The 14,177-nt window shown below is 43.3% G+C and overlaps 1 protein-coding gene across 5 annotated transcripts in view; it reads left to right on the plus strand.

Moving 5' to 3' along the window:
- The window catches only part of sema3d (sema domain, immunoglobulin domain (Ig), short basic domain, secreted, (semaphorin) 3D), a 368,459-nt gene that overhangs the window by 71,972 nt on the left and 282,310 nt on the right, over positions 1-14,177 (plus strand). Inside the window, exons 1-2 of one of the 5 annotated variants that reach the window (XM_068059613.1) lie at positions 12,824-12,911; positions 13,061-13,109. The exons of 3 other annotated variants lie outside the window; for them this stretch is intronic. The gene's annotated coding sequence lies outside the window, so the exon portion shown is untranslated. Of the gene's footprint in view, positions 1-12,823; positions 12,912-13,060; positions 13,110-14,177 lie in introns of those variants that run through there. One more of the 5 variants, XM_068059612.1, reaches the window with a different exon arrangement.

A 14,177-nucleotide genomic window follows, 5' to 3' on the forward strand; every position in this document is an offset into this window, starting at 1 on the left:
GAGCTATAGCTATATCACATTGTTCTTCCTAGGTGGAACACAGAGCAGTAATGAAAGAGATTGGATACTTGAGTGTGTTGAACACGCAGCATTCATGGGCACATCATGGTCACCTTACTTTGTGTCTTCTGAACTTCCCTCTCCATTTCTCACAACAGTTGGACTGGCCCACACTGCACTATTTATGCTTGTTAAGTGGTTGTTTAGCTGGTTGACGATTCTTACAGGAGTTTTCCAATTGGTCCCCCAGGAGTTTCTTTTAAGTGCACACTAACACACCCAAGCTTCTCAAATGAACATAAGGTACAGTTTGAAATTCCTTTAGGAAGGTTTCAAAAAAAGGGTTAAACACTAATTTCTCATTATGATAAGTATAATTTCACCTCTAGTTAAACTTTGAGTATTTACCTTGACAGAAACAGTTCTGAGCTTTGAAATGCAAAACTTGGTTTTGGTCAGTTCTCGTCACTTTGAGGTATATCTACGACAGGCAGATTTGAGGGATTGCTTCAACCAGTGGCCTTTGCTTTGGGAGGTAAATGATGAACAGCGTTGTGATATTAGTTTGGCTGGCCTGAGTTACCATTTTTCCTTTGAATTTAAGCCTGGGTATCTTGCATTTACATATCCTCCCAGTGTGGTTAAGCAAATATGAAGCATAATTCTCCTTTAAACTAAGGGCCAGGTGGTATCAAGTTATAAGGCCAATTATCTCATGTGGCATGAGTTCCTGCTTGCCACAAGGCAGCTGGAGGCATGTTCGCATTTGGATGAGCCTGTTTACACAAGTCTGGTTAAAACCCACTTATAGCAGAGGTGAATTTAATCTGACATGGGATTTAGCTTCCTTTTACTCTGCATTGACATCAAAGCTAATTCTCAGCACTTCAATAGTACAGGGAAAATCTGATTTAATGGTTGGGAATTCAAAAATTGGTTCTAAATAGGGATAAGAACAAGGTGGTATATTTTCTCATGGTGTATTTATTACTTAAAAGGGAATTGTATTATACTGAATTATTACATAATCCTAAATAGTATAAAACTAATTACTAGAATTAACCTTTGTTAGAACGAAAGACACATTGATGTAACACTTGTCATGTTCACAGCACATCAAAAAGCATTTTACAACAAATTAAGTATTTTTGAAGTGAAGTCACTGTTGTAACGTAGACAGCGTAAGAGCCAAGAGGTGCACAGCAAGGTCCCACAACAGCAATGAGATAATGACCAGATAAATCTCTTTTCGTGTTGTTGTTTGACTAGAACACTGGGAAGAACTCTTTTCTGCTTTGAAATAGTGCCATAAGATCTTTTACAACCACTGAGAGAGCAGAGGGAGCCCTGGTTTAATGATTCATCTGAAAGATGGCACCTCCAACAATGCAACACTCCCTCAGTACTGCACTGGAGTGTCAGCTTGGATTATGTGCTCGAGTTTCAAAAGTGATGCTTGAAACCACAATTTCCTAACTCAGAGGCAAGAGAGTTCCCATTCATACCTTTCATGTTTTATGTTTTAAAACTTTTGGTTACAGACAGTTGGAGTGGACATTTTGTTTGCAATTCTCCTGTTCTGTTACATTCTGAACAAGATGCTGTGAACCTTCATTACATTGCTATAACAAAACATTGTGATAGTACAGTAAATACAAGTTCTACACTAATATCTGCTTTCTTAAACCACCAACCTCAAATAGAGTGAACTGTTCTGTAGGTTTCAAGGATTTATTTATGTCCATGCTCTGGTCCTGAACTGCCCTGTCTCCACTCTATTTACATTGCTATCTGTCCACTGCCCTCAGGTAAATTCTGCAACAGAAATCTATCATGTCTTATTCATTTGGAGTGAGTCTTACTCATTTTGGTTTAAATCTTCATCAGGCATCGTCTCTGATCCAAAGACCAGCCTTAATTGATCCTCAGCCACTAGCACGTTTTGATTGACCTTCTTGACATCAAACCATTTGTTGGTAGTGACAAACTGTGCATATCTGTATCTTCTTTCTTTCCTTTTTCCCTACACTAGTTTGTGTGATTGTAAAGTGATGTGCCCACAGCAGCTGACCATTCTCTGCATTTACTGGTCTCAATTGCTTTTGTTTTATTATTAATAACATTTAACACATTTTCATGGGTCTTAAAAAATAAACAAATTAATTCATTGCAAAATCCTTCGATCGCTTGAGAGATTTGATAAGGTGCTGTTTGCAATTTTTTTTCTTTTAAAACTCCATTAGTTTATTTGGATTCACAATCGGTGGGAATCTCTTTGGGTGATGACTTTCACATGAAAACGTTACCCATAAATTCTCCAAAGCTATTAACAAAATAAACAGAAAGGATCATCATGAATTTGTACTGATAAATTTAGTTACATAGTGTCATGCAGACCCCCACCTGCCAAGAATGAGGCATATTAATTTTGCCATATGAACATTGATTTTAAACTGTTGCTGGAGTGAAGAAATGACCTGTTTGAAGATCACCAGACACGTGGCTGGAAGAGCATTTGCATACCAAGAGACAGTGCTTGGAGAGACAAAAGAATTACCCCCTGATACAATTAACCCAAATGTATTTTGATCACCAGACACAGAAGGTGTAAGGAAGCGTATTCCAGGGACTGCTAAGATGAAGGGTGGTGCAGTGGTTAGCACCACAGCCTCACAGCTCCAGCGACCCGGGTTCAATTCTGGGTACTGCCTGTGTGGAGTTTGCAAGTTCTCCCTGTGTCTGCGTGGGTTTCCTCTGGGTGCTCCGGTTTCCTCCCACAAGCCAAAAGACTTGTAGGTTGGTAGGTAAATTGGTCATTATAAATTGCCCCTAGTATAGGTAGGTGGTAGGGAAATATAGGGACAGGTGGGGATGTGGTAGGAATATGGGATTAGTGTAGGATTAGTAGAAACGGGTGGTTGTTGGTCGGCACAGACTCGGTGGGCCGAAGGGCCTGTTTCAGTGCTGTATCTCTAAAACTAAAAAACATGATACACAATCCACAAAGAGCGGACTGGTAAAAGCAGCTGGTCACTTGACTAACTGGCTGGTCCAGGTTTTTTGAACTAGCCACAGGACAGTTTGAATTCAGCAGGTTTCGCAACTGAAGCGGGAACAAGGGAACCTCTCTCCGGGCTGTCTCTCCCTCACTTTCTCCCAAGCCACCGGACCCATGGAAGACACGTAGACCTCAAGAGAGAAAAGACTCTGACACTGAAACAAGTTGAAGCATGAACTGGGCCCCAACGAACAGCAGGACTTACCGGCAACCAAAGCCTCCTCATTGAACTCAAAGGACTGTAATTATAATCCCGACATTGCCTCAAACTTTTCCCCTTTATTCTTTTCTACTTTTTTTGTCTCTATCTGCATGTGCGTTTATTGCGTATGCATGCCAGCGTGGTTGCGTCGCATATTCGTAGTTGTTAACCGGATTAGCATTTATGATTAATAAACCTCCACCTTTCTTGTTTAAATCTAAGAAAACCTGTCTTGATTGATTTCTTTACCTTATAATTGGGAAGGTGTGAACAAGGATTCACTGAGGGGGAGCTACAACACGATGTTTTTTAAATTAAATCCTGTTATGGTTAAACCAGGCAAAGGCTGAGAGGGAACCCCTAGACCCCCTTCTCACCTGATCATAACAGAAATTTGGGGGATAGCGCCCTGGATTTGACCCACAGACAAACGAGGAAATTGAAAGTGGGAAGTCAAATTGATCCCAAACAAAAAGAGAAAAGATTTCAATACAGATTTTCTTGTGGTTGTGTGTGCTAGAACATTAACATGTCTGCAACTGAAGCTAGTAGCTCCCCAAGCCAGGGTGAAGTAACTTGGGATAAGTTAAAAGCACTGTCTATGGAGGAGTTGAGGAAAATGACTGAGCAGTGTGGGATCACTATGCATGGCAAGGCTAGGAAGTCTGAACTCCTAAGACTAGTGGCCAACCATTTTTCCCTTGAATCTAAAGAAGCAGAAGCAGGGTTAGAAGTAGACCCAGACAGTGTATTGCTAGCAAAGCTACAATTGGAACAGAGGAAACTTGAATTAAATACAGGGAAAGAGAAAGAGAGAGACAGGAGAGAGAAAGAAAGAATCTTCCAAAAAGAATACGGAGAGAGAGAGCTAAGGTGGCTTGAGTTAACTAGGGGGCGACAGATTAACCCCAGTGAAAGCATGGCCAATATGGAGGAGCGTAATTCATGTCTGGGTACAGAATTATTAAAACTCGCCCAAACTGATCCCAAAATTCAGTGAGGGAGATGTGCAAGCATTTTTTGTGTTTTTTAAAAAACTGGCAAGGCAGTTAAAGTGGCCGGCTGAGGCCTGGACTCTGATGATACAGAGCAAATTAGTCGGAAAAGCCTATGAGGCTTATTCCATGTTGCCAGATGAGAGTTCATCAGATTTTGAACTGACCAAAAATGCTATCCTCGGGGCATATGAGTTAGTACTGGAAGCCTATCGCCAAAAGTTTAGAACCCTCAAGAAGCAAGCTGATCAAACTTACCTGGAGTTTGAGAAAAGTAAGCAGCTGGCTTTTGACCAGTGGTTGACGGCTCTTAAAGTACAGCTCAGCTATGAAAATCTCAGAGAAGTAATTTTGCTCGGGGTATTTAAAAACACTCTCCCACTCTCCATAAAGACACATGCAGAGGAACAGAAGGTTCATAGAGCCCGGCAAGCCGCAATGCTGACTGATGAGTTTGCTCTCATTTATAAGTCAGTTTCCCAGGGAAAACCTTTCCTAATCACCCCCACAAATCCGAAAAGGACAAAGGGTGGGAAGGTGATAGAAGCCCAAGCATTCCTGGGAGGGAAAGAAAAGCAGGAGACACAGGGGACCCTCCTCCAGCCAAAAAGGAAGGTGCTGTAAGCAGGAATGAGACCCGAAGACCTGTGTGCTTCCATTGTAATAAAGCAGGGCATTTAAGAGCTGACTGCTGGCAACTAAAGGGAAAACCTGTAGAGTTAATCAGGGCACACCTGCTCAGTGAAGAAGCAAACCTGATGGAAAAAACAGCAGAACAAGCTGTGGCTTTAACTGCAGTAAGAGTGAGACCCAGGAAGCTTACGGCTGCAAGTGCAGAAAAATTTTATAGGATTCCTGCAGGTTATCAGGGACTTTTGTGTCTGAAGGGAGAATAACTCCATACCCCTCGAGTGAGGCAAGCAAGCCCATAGTAATTCTCAGAGGCACAGGGGCCACTAGATCCCTTTTACTGGGAAAAGGCCTGACCTTTCCCCCAGAGAGTGCAGTAAACACCAGAATGATGGTGAATGGTATTGGAGGGCAGTGTATGCCTGTACCTTTACACCGGGTGCACTTGGAGTGCGACCTAGTTTCGGGACCGGTGACCGTAGGGATTGTCCCTAGTTTGCCTGTGGAAGGGGTTGACCTGCTCCTAGGTAATGATCTTGCGGGGGTGAAGGTGGTAGCTTCCCCAGAGACCGCAGGTGGTCAGAGAGACAGGGCAGTGGCAGGAGACAGTCCCCTGCAGTTCCCCTGAATGTGTAGTGGATCAGGCCATGATCAAACCAGCTCCCCCAGAGGAGACTGAATTGGCACTGCAGGCAGATGACCATGAGGTCTGTCTGTCTGATACTTTCTTTAGAAAGTTAGAAGACCCAGGGAATGAATTCAATGAATCTTTCCTAACTGAGGCTCAACGAGCTAACCCAGTATTGAAACAGTTAGCACAGGCTGCCCAGTCTGAAAGTGAAGCAGAGGGAGTCCCTGATTGCTACTATTTAAAGAATGAGGTACAGATGAGGAAGTGGAGTTCTCCTCACAGACCTGAGAGCAAGGAGTTGGACAGTGGTTCACCAGTTAGTGGTGCCGCAGAGGTACCGGAGAGAATTATTAAGAATGGCCCACGAGACTGCAGTGGCTGTAAATGTCGGTATACAAAAAACCAAAGCCCACATAAGACAGCAGTTTGACTGACCAAGACTCCACAAAGATGTAATGGAGTACTGCAGGAGTTACCACATGTGCCAGGTTGAGGGGAAACACCAACCTACAGTGAAACCTGCACCCCTAAGTCCTGAGGACCCTCCAGCAGAGGGCTAGTGAACTGTAAGGGACCCCTGCCAAGAACAAAAGGGGACAGGCAGGTACAAGGCTGGCAAAAGGTTAAAAGGGGAAAAAGGGAACAAAAGGGCAGGTTAAACGAAGTCTGGGGGGAATCATGGATGAACACCCCTACTGTCCAGTCAGCCAACCCCAAAATGTTTGAAAAATTAAACCCCACATCCTCCTATGTAAATGCAGACAGTAGAAACACCCCCACCAGAGTTGTTAACAGCATTTATAGGAACCTGCAGAGATGAAGAAAGTCCTCAAGAGGGCAGAGAAACTGTGAGGGTGATGCCTCACCTAGTCGAAGTGCCACAGGGGAGTGCAGCAGAATCTGGACAAATACTTGCAAGCAGGTGTGTCCCAGAGGACAAAGGGAAGATTAACAAAGCATCCGCCCCGACAGTCAGGACAAAAGGGAATCGACCAACCCCTAAGGTGATAAGCCCTTGCATGACTCATCAAAGCACTGAAAGAGAGTTCACCACTGCCGCCGCTGCCGAGCAGAACTCCAACCTAGGGCTAATTAAACCTACCCCTCCCCCTGCAGACCTCAACAAGAACAAAGAGACCCTAGGCAGTCATGAAAATGTGCAAACTGAAAAAAACTTCCCCAAAAACCACATGTTTATTGGGATGCAAAAAAGGCCCATTTAAAGCAGCACTGTGTTTTCCTGTCCTTATCTTCTCTGTAGTCCCTTTTAATGAAATGCTCTTTTTAAAAATCGAATTTCATTCCACTGGGTGTGGAGGTGTCATGCAGACCCCCACCTGCCAAGAATGAGGCATATTAATTTCGCCATATGAACATTGATTTTAAACTGTTGCTGGAGTGAAGAAATTTCGTGTTTGAAGATCACCAGACACGTGCATGGAAGAACATTTGCATACTAAGAGACAGTGCATGGAGAGACAATAGAATTACTCCCTGAACCAATTAACCCGAATGGATTTTGATCACCAGACATTGAAGGTGTTTGAACTAGCCACAGGACAGTTTGAATTCAGCAGGTTTTGCAACTGAAGCTAGAACAAGGAAGCCTCTCTCCTGGCTCTCTCTCTCTTGCTTTTTCCCAAGCCACCAGACCCTGGGAAGACACGTAGACCTCAAGAGAGAAAAGACTCTGACACTGAAACAAGTTGAAGTGTGAATTGGGCCCCAACGAATTGCAGGACTTACCGGCAACCAAAGCCTCCACATTGAACTCAAAGGACTATAATTATAATCCCGACATTGCCTCAAACTTTTCCCCTTTATTCTTTTCTACTTTTTTTTGTCTCTATCTGCGTGTGTGTTTATCGCGTATGCATGCTAGCGTGGTTGTGTCGCATATTCGTAGTCGTTAATCGGATTAGAGTTTAAGATTCATAAACTTCCTCCTTTCTTGTTTAAATCTAAGAAAACATGTCTTGATTGATTTCTTTGCCTTACAATTGGAAAGCGGTGAATAAGGATTCACTGATGGGGAGCTAAAAACACGTTTTAAAAATTAAACACTGTTACGGTTAAACCAGGCAAAGGCTGAGAGGGAACCCCAAGACTCCAGACCCCATGAAGTCTCATGGCATCAGGTCAAACCTGGACAAGGAAACCTCCTGCTGATTACCACCTACTGCCCTCCCTCAGCTGATGTGTCAGTACGCCTCCATGTTGATCACTTGGAGGAAGCACTGATGGTGGCAAGGACGCAGAATGTACTCTGGGTCGTGGACTTCAATGTCCATCACCAAGAGTGGCTCGGTAGCATCACTACTGACCGCGCTGGCCGAGTCCTAAAGGATATAGCTGCTAGACTGGGCCTGCGGCAGGTGGTGAGGGAATCAACACGAGGGAAAAACATATTTGACCTCGTCCTCACCAATCTGCCTGCTGCAAATGCACCTGTCCATGACAGTATTGGTAGGAGTGACCACCGCACAGTCCTTGTGGAGACGAAGTCCCGCCTTCACATTGAGGATACCCTCCATCATGTTGTGTGGCACTTTCACCGTGCTAAATGGGATAGATTTCGAACAGATCTAGTAATGCAAAACTGGGCATCCGTGAGGTGCTGTGGGCCATCAGCAGCAGCAGAATTGTACTCAACCACAATCTGTAACCTCATGGCCCGGCATATCCTCCACTCGTATCACAGATGCCAGACTTCAGCCAATTCGATTCACTCCATGTGACATCAAGAAACGATTGAAGGTACTGAATGCTGCAACAGCTATGGGTCCTGACAAAATTCCGGCATTAGTATTGAAGACCTGTGCTCCAGAACTTGCCGTGCCCCTAGCCAAGCTGTTCCAGTACAGCTACAACACTGGCATCTATCCGGCAATGTGGAAAATTGCCCAGGTATGTCCTGTACACAAAAAGCAGGACAAGTCCAACCTGACCAATTACCACCCCATCAGCCTACTCCCGATCAGCAGTAAAGTGATGGAAGGTGTTATCCACAGTGCTATCAAGCGGCACTTGCTTAGCAATAACCTGCTCACTGACGCTCAGTTTGGGCTCCGCCAGGGCCACTCAGCTCCTGACCTGATTACAGCTTTGGTCCAAACACGGATTAAAGATTTGAACTCAAGAGGTGAAGTGAGAGTGACTGCCCTTGACATCAAGACTGCATTTGACCAAGTATGGCATTAAGGAGGCCTAACAAAATTGAAGTCAATGGGAAACAGGGGGAAAACTCTCCGCTGGTTGGAATCATACCTCGCGCAAAGGAAGATAGAAACATAGAAAATAGGAGGAGTAGGAGTAGGCCATTCGGCCCTTCGAGCCTGCTCTGCCATTCATTATGATCATGGCTGATCATCCAACTCAGTAATCTATTCTCGCTTTCCCTCCATATCCTTTGATCCCTTTCACCCCAAGAGCTATATCTAACTCCTCCTTGAAATCATACAATGTTTTGGCCTCAACTGATTTCTGTGGTAGTGAATTCCACAGGCTCACCACTCTCTGGGTGAAGTAATTTCTCATCATCTCAGTCCTGAAGGGTTTACCCCTTATCCTTAGACTATGACCCCTGGTTCTGGACTCCCCCATCATCGGAAACATCCTTCCTGCATCTACCCTGTCAATTCCTGTTAGAATTTTATAGGTTTCTATGAGATCCCGCCTCACTCTTCTGAACCCCAGCGAATATAATCCTAACCGACTCAATCGCTCCTCATATGTCAGTCCCGCCATCCCAGGAATCAGTCTGGTAAACCTTCGCTGCACTCCCCCTATAGCAAGAACATCCTTCCTCAGATAAGGAAACCAAAACTGAACACAATATTCCAGGTGTGGCCTCACCAAGGCCTTGTATAATTGCAGCAAGACATCCCTGCTCCTGTACTTGAATCCTCTCGCTATGAAAGCCAACATACCATTTGCCTTTTTTACCGCCTGTTGCACCTGCATGCTTACCTTCAGCGACTGGTGTATGAGAACACCCAGGTCTCGTTGCATATTCCCCTCTCTCTGTTTATAGCCGTTCAGATAATCTGCCTTCCTGTTTTTGCTACCAAAGTGGATAATCTCACATTTATCCACATTATACTGCATCTGCCATGCATTAGCCCACTCACTCAACTTGTCCAAATCACCCTGAAGCCTCTCTGCATCCTCCTCACAACTCATCCTCCCATCCAATTTTGTGTCATCTGCAAATTTGGAGATATTACATTTAGTACCCTCATCTAAATCATTAAGATATATTGTGAATAGCTGGGGTCCTAGCACCGATCCCTGCGGTACGCCACTACTCACTACCTGCCATTCGGAAAAAGACCCATTTATTCCTACTTTTTGTTTCCTGTCTGCCAACCAATTTTCTACCCACCACAATACACTATCCCCAATCCCATGTGCTTTAATTTTACACACTAATCTCTTATGTGGGACTTTGTCGAAAGCCTTCTGAAAATCCAAATAAACCACATCCACCGGCTCCCCCTCATCAACTCTACTAGTTACATCCTCGAAGAATTCTAGTAGATTTGTCAAGCATGAATTCTCTTTTGTAAATCCATGCTGACTGTCCGATTCTACCACTGTTCTCCAAGTGCTCTGCTATAAAATCTTTGATAATGGACTCCCGAAGTTTCCCCACAACTGACATTGATGGTTGTGGTTGTTGGAGGTCAATCATCTCAGTTCCAGGACATCACTGCAGGAGTTCCTCAGGGTAGTGTCCTAGGCCCAACCATCTTCAGCTGCTTCACCAATGACCTTCCTTCAATCATAAGGTCAGAAGTGGGGATGTTCGCTGATGATTGCATAATGTTCAGCACCATTCACGACTCCTCAGATACTAAAGCTGTTTGTGTAGAAATGCAGCAAGACCTGGACAATATCCAGGCTTAGGCTGATGTGTGGCGCAAATGTTACTTGCCACTTAAGTGCCAGGCAATGACCATCTCCAACAAGAGAGAATCTAACCATCTCCCCTTGACATTCAGTGGCATTACAATCGCTGAATCCCCCCACTATCAACATCCTGGGGTTACCATTGACCAGAAACTGAACTGGAGTAGCTATATAAACACCGTGGTTATAAGAGCAGGTCAGAGGCTAGGAATCCTGAGGCGAGTAACTCACCTCCTGACTCCCCAAAGCCTGTCCACCATCTACAAGGCACAAGTCAGGAGTGTGATGGAATACTCTCCATTTGCCTGGATGGGTGCAGCTCCAACAACACTCAAGAAACTCGACACCATCCAGGACAAAGCAGCCCGCTTGATTGGCACCCCATCAACAAACATTCACTCCCTCCACCACCGACACACAGTGGCAGCAGTGTGTACCATCTACAAGATGCACTGCAGCAACTCACCAAGGTTCCTTCAACAACACCTTCCAAACCTGCAACCTCTACCAACTAGATGGACAAGGGCCGCAAATGCATGGGAACACCACTACCTGCAGGTTCCTCTCCAAGTCACACACCATCCTGACTTAGAACTATATCGCAGTTCCTTCACTGTCGCTGGGTCAAGATCCTGGAACTCCCTTCCTAAGAGCACTGTGGATGTACCTACCCCACATGGACTGCAGTGGTTCAAAAAAACAGCTCACCACCACCTTCTCAAGGGCAATTAGAGATGGACAATAAATGCTGGCCTATCCAGCGATGCCCACATCCCATGAATGAATTAAAAAAACACCCTTCTCACCTGGTCGTTATAACAGTTATGAGAATATTCTAGAACAATAGTAATATTTTAAGCCTCTAGTGAACAGTTACATTTGTGGTAGGATCTATTAGTCTGGGAAAGCCCATGTTCTGTGACAATTCAGAGTTATAAGTGTATAATGGCATTACCTTTCAACAAGCTGCTTCTGATCAATGTGGTGCTCAGTCTTTCTACAGAAACACATTTTCAGAAATAATTTGGGATGTTTCCTGGTGCATGAGGCTGTGCAAAATGACTAAGAATGTTCAAGTAAGTAGCAAGTGTGAAATTAAGCCATTGAAAGAAACTACATATATATATCAGACTGTAAAAAAAACTTTGGAAGTTTCAAATAAAGTTCTAGGACTTTGGGTTAGGTTTCGGATCTGCCATTTATATACCCTGCCCTCAGGCAGTTCTTATTTTTCGGAATCCACACCCTCGCTAAGGAAATGAATGAAGCCTCTATTGGTGCCAAAATGGTTAAAGATAGATTACCTCTTTATATAAGGGACCTTAAATGCACATTTTACTGTATGGAAATTTTTAAAAAATCAGATAATGTGCTATTATTTCATGGAATTCTATATGTGCTGCAATTCAAATAAATCTTTGGTTTGCCTCTGGCTTTTTCTCAATTTTCCACACAAAGGCCTCTTTTCACCAAAATAGTAACACTTCATCTATAATCGTTATCGTTCTGTTCTGTGCTCAGAGGTGCCAAATACTTAGGAATTTTTGGATCATTCCTGTATCTCTTATTCTATGCTGGACTCTAGGCTGAGGCCAGTTTATCCCTGCTTGAATCCAACATGGCAGCCAAGCTTTGACCCTGCTTCAGGTTGCCCTCAGTGGAGGTGTTTGATGTTCGTGTACAGGTTGGTCTTCAATGGCCACATGTGAAGCACTTTGGGTAATGGCGGAGGAAGGAACATCACCTTTGAGCTGTGAATGAAGAGGAAAAACTATCATTATTGATGCTCTGAAATAGAAAGTGTGGGAAATTCATAGCAGATCTATCAGCATTTGAAAGATTAGTTAACATTTTGGAAGGTATTTTTGATCAGAACTTTGAATTGCTCACAGGCCAGCTGTGCATTTCAACATTTTGTCTTCTCAAGGGCAGTTAGAGATGGACAATAAATGCTGGCCTTGCCAGCAAAGCTCAGGTTTCATGAAGTAATTTTTAAAAATGCTTTTTTGGGTTGTTTCTCTGTCAATTTTCTGTCCCACTTACCCTTTCTCTCCAATAGGTGTTGAGTCCTGGCTGGGGTTAGATGACTGTTTATTTCATTACAAAATGCATCGCACCTGAGTCCTTGGCTGTAGATCAGGGGCAGGAACCTCTCCCTGAACTAAGGTTAATCATATTGGCCTTTACTGCCAGCCCAATTGAGATCGACCAGCTCAGCACAAACCAGGGAACCTGAGCCCTGCGCTCTTCTGGTCTGTACAACTGAGCTTGTTACTATGCAAACCCATTGAGCCTTTGGTGAAGTTTAGCTTGTTCAGTCTGTTTGCAGCTGATAGGAGGGAAACTTACTGCAGGATGAGATAGATACCTTTCAATTTTCTCTGGCAAGCTGTTCGGAGGTAGTTTTACCAGAAGCCATAGCAAACAACTGCGGAATTGTCCAAAATCTTGAGTGCCAGACAGTCAAACCCATCATCTTGTGAAGTGAGTGAAAGAAGTAACAATAACAATTATTCCTAAGACCTCTCTTAGGAATCAAATTATTTTTACTTTAAAACAACTTTTTTTATTTTCTACAGATGTGTGTACCTCATAATTGTTTTCCTTTTGCATGCTCTGGTAATATAATATAGCCTCTCAGATTTGGAAAACATGGTAACGACTGAGGAAACTAAAAACAAGGTCTGTACGGAATATTAAAAATAATCCAAATGTTACTTTTTGTTTGGGTGGGTTATGCAATTCTAGATCAGTTACCCAGCTCCAAATCTGCAGCTGAAATAGAATGCTTGATAAAGATAATTCATTCTGCATTATAGTATTTCGGGAAAGTAACTGATGAAAATAGCATGGTAACTGATCAATAGGAATTAAGTGGCAGCACGGTGCTTTCCTGTTCTGAGTCAGTGGCTGCTGCTCGATGGGTGTGCACTTGCATAACTTCTGTTTCTGTTGCCAGACTTGTGCACATGAATTGACTTATCAGAGCTGTCAGCAAATGTGAGCCATCATAACTGGTTGCATGTAAGCCTCCATTCTTAAGATAAGCTCAAGCAGCAAGAATGTAATGATCCATGAGGGTGGTTATGGACAGATAAGTCACTGTAACTACAGCAGAAATTGGAATATGATGACATTTTCTGCTTTCATCTGCGAGCTTTGCTTCCAGGAGCTTATTGAAAGCCCCTAACCACTATCTGTATCCACAAAATATGTTCAATCCCATTAAAGGAATAATCTGGACAAGACTCACAAAACTATGTATGTCCCCCTTACTTTGACACTCAGTCTGAAAGGTTAAATAATTATCTTAAATGAAGGGGGTGAGGGGGTAGTTCGGGTAGAATTTCTGCGTTCAGCTCAATTGACAATCCAGGTGCAAATTATGCTCAAACTTGCACTAGTTTCACAAATTGGTTTTATGGTTCAAGTTTTCGCTCAAACTAATTGGCAACATCACAAACGTAAAATTTGCCATCGGGCAGTGTCTTACAAGTGTAACTTTTAAAAACAAAATTGCATAAAAATATTCCTTGATATATTTAAGAGTGGTAACCTGGTGCAGTTTGATTAATACAGATGAAAATGAGTTTATCACAAAAAAGTATTTTTATTAAGTGTCCAGACTTAGAGTCACAGAGTTACCTGCGAGAAACGAGAAACCCGATTTTAAATAACTGAAAATGACTTTAAAAAACAATAATGAATCATTTAGTAATTTTGTTTAATAGTTTCATTGCTGTATTGTAG

The sequence above is a fragment of the Heterodontus francisci genome, chromosome 27 (genome assembly GCF_036365525.1).
Source record: "Heterodontus francisci isolate sHetFra1 chromosome 27, sHetFra1.hap1, whole genome shotgun sequence".
NCBI classification, from domain to species: domain Eukaryota; kingdom Metazoa; phylum Chordata; class Chondrichthyes; order Heterodontiformes; family Heterodontidae; genus Heterodontus; species Heterodontus francisci.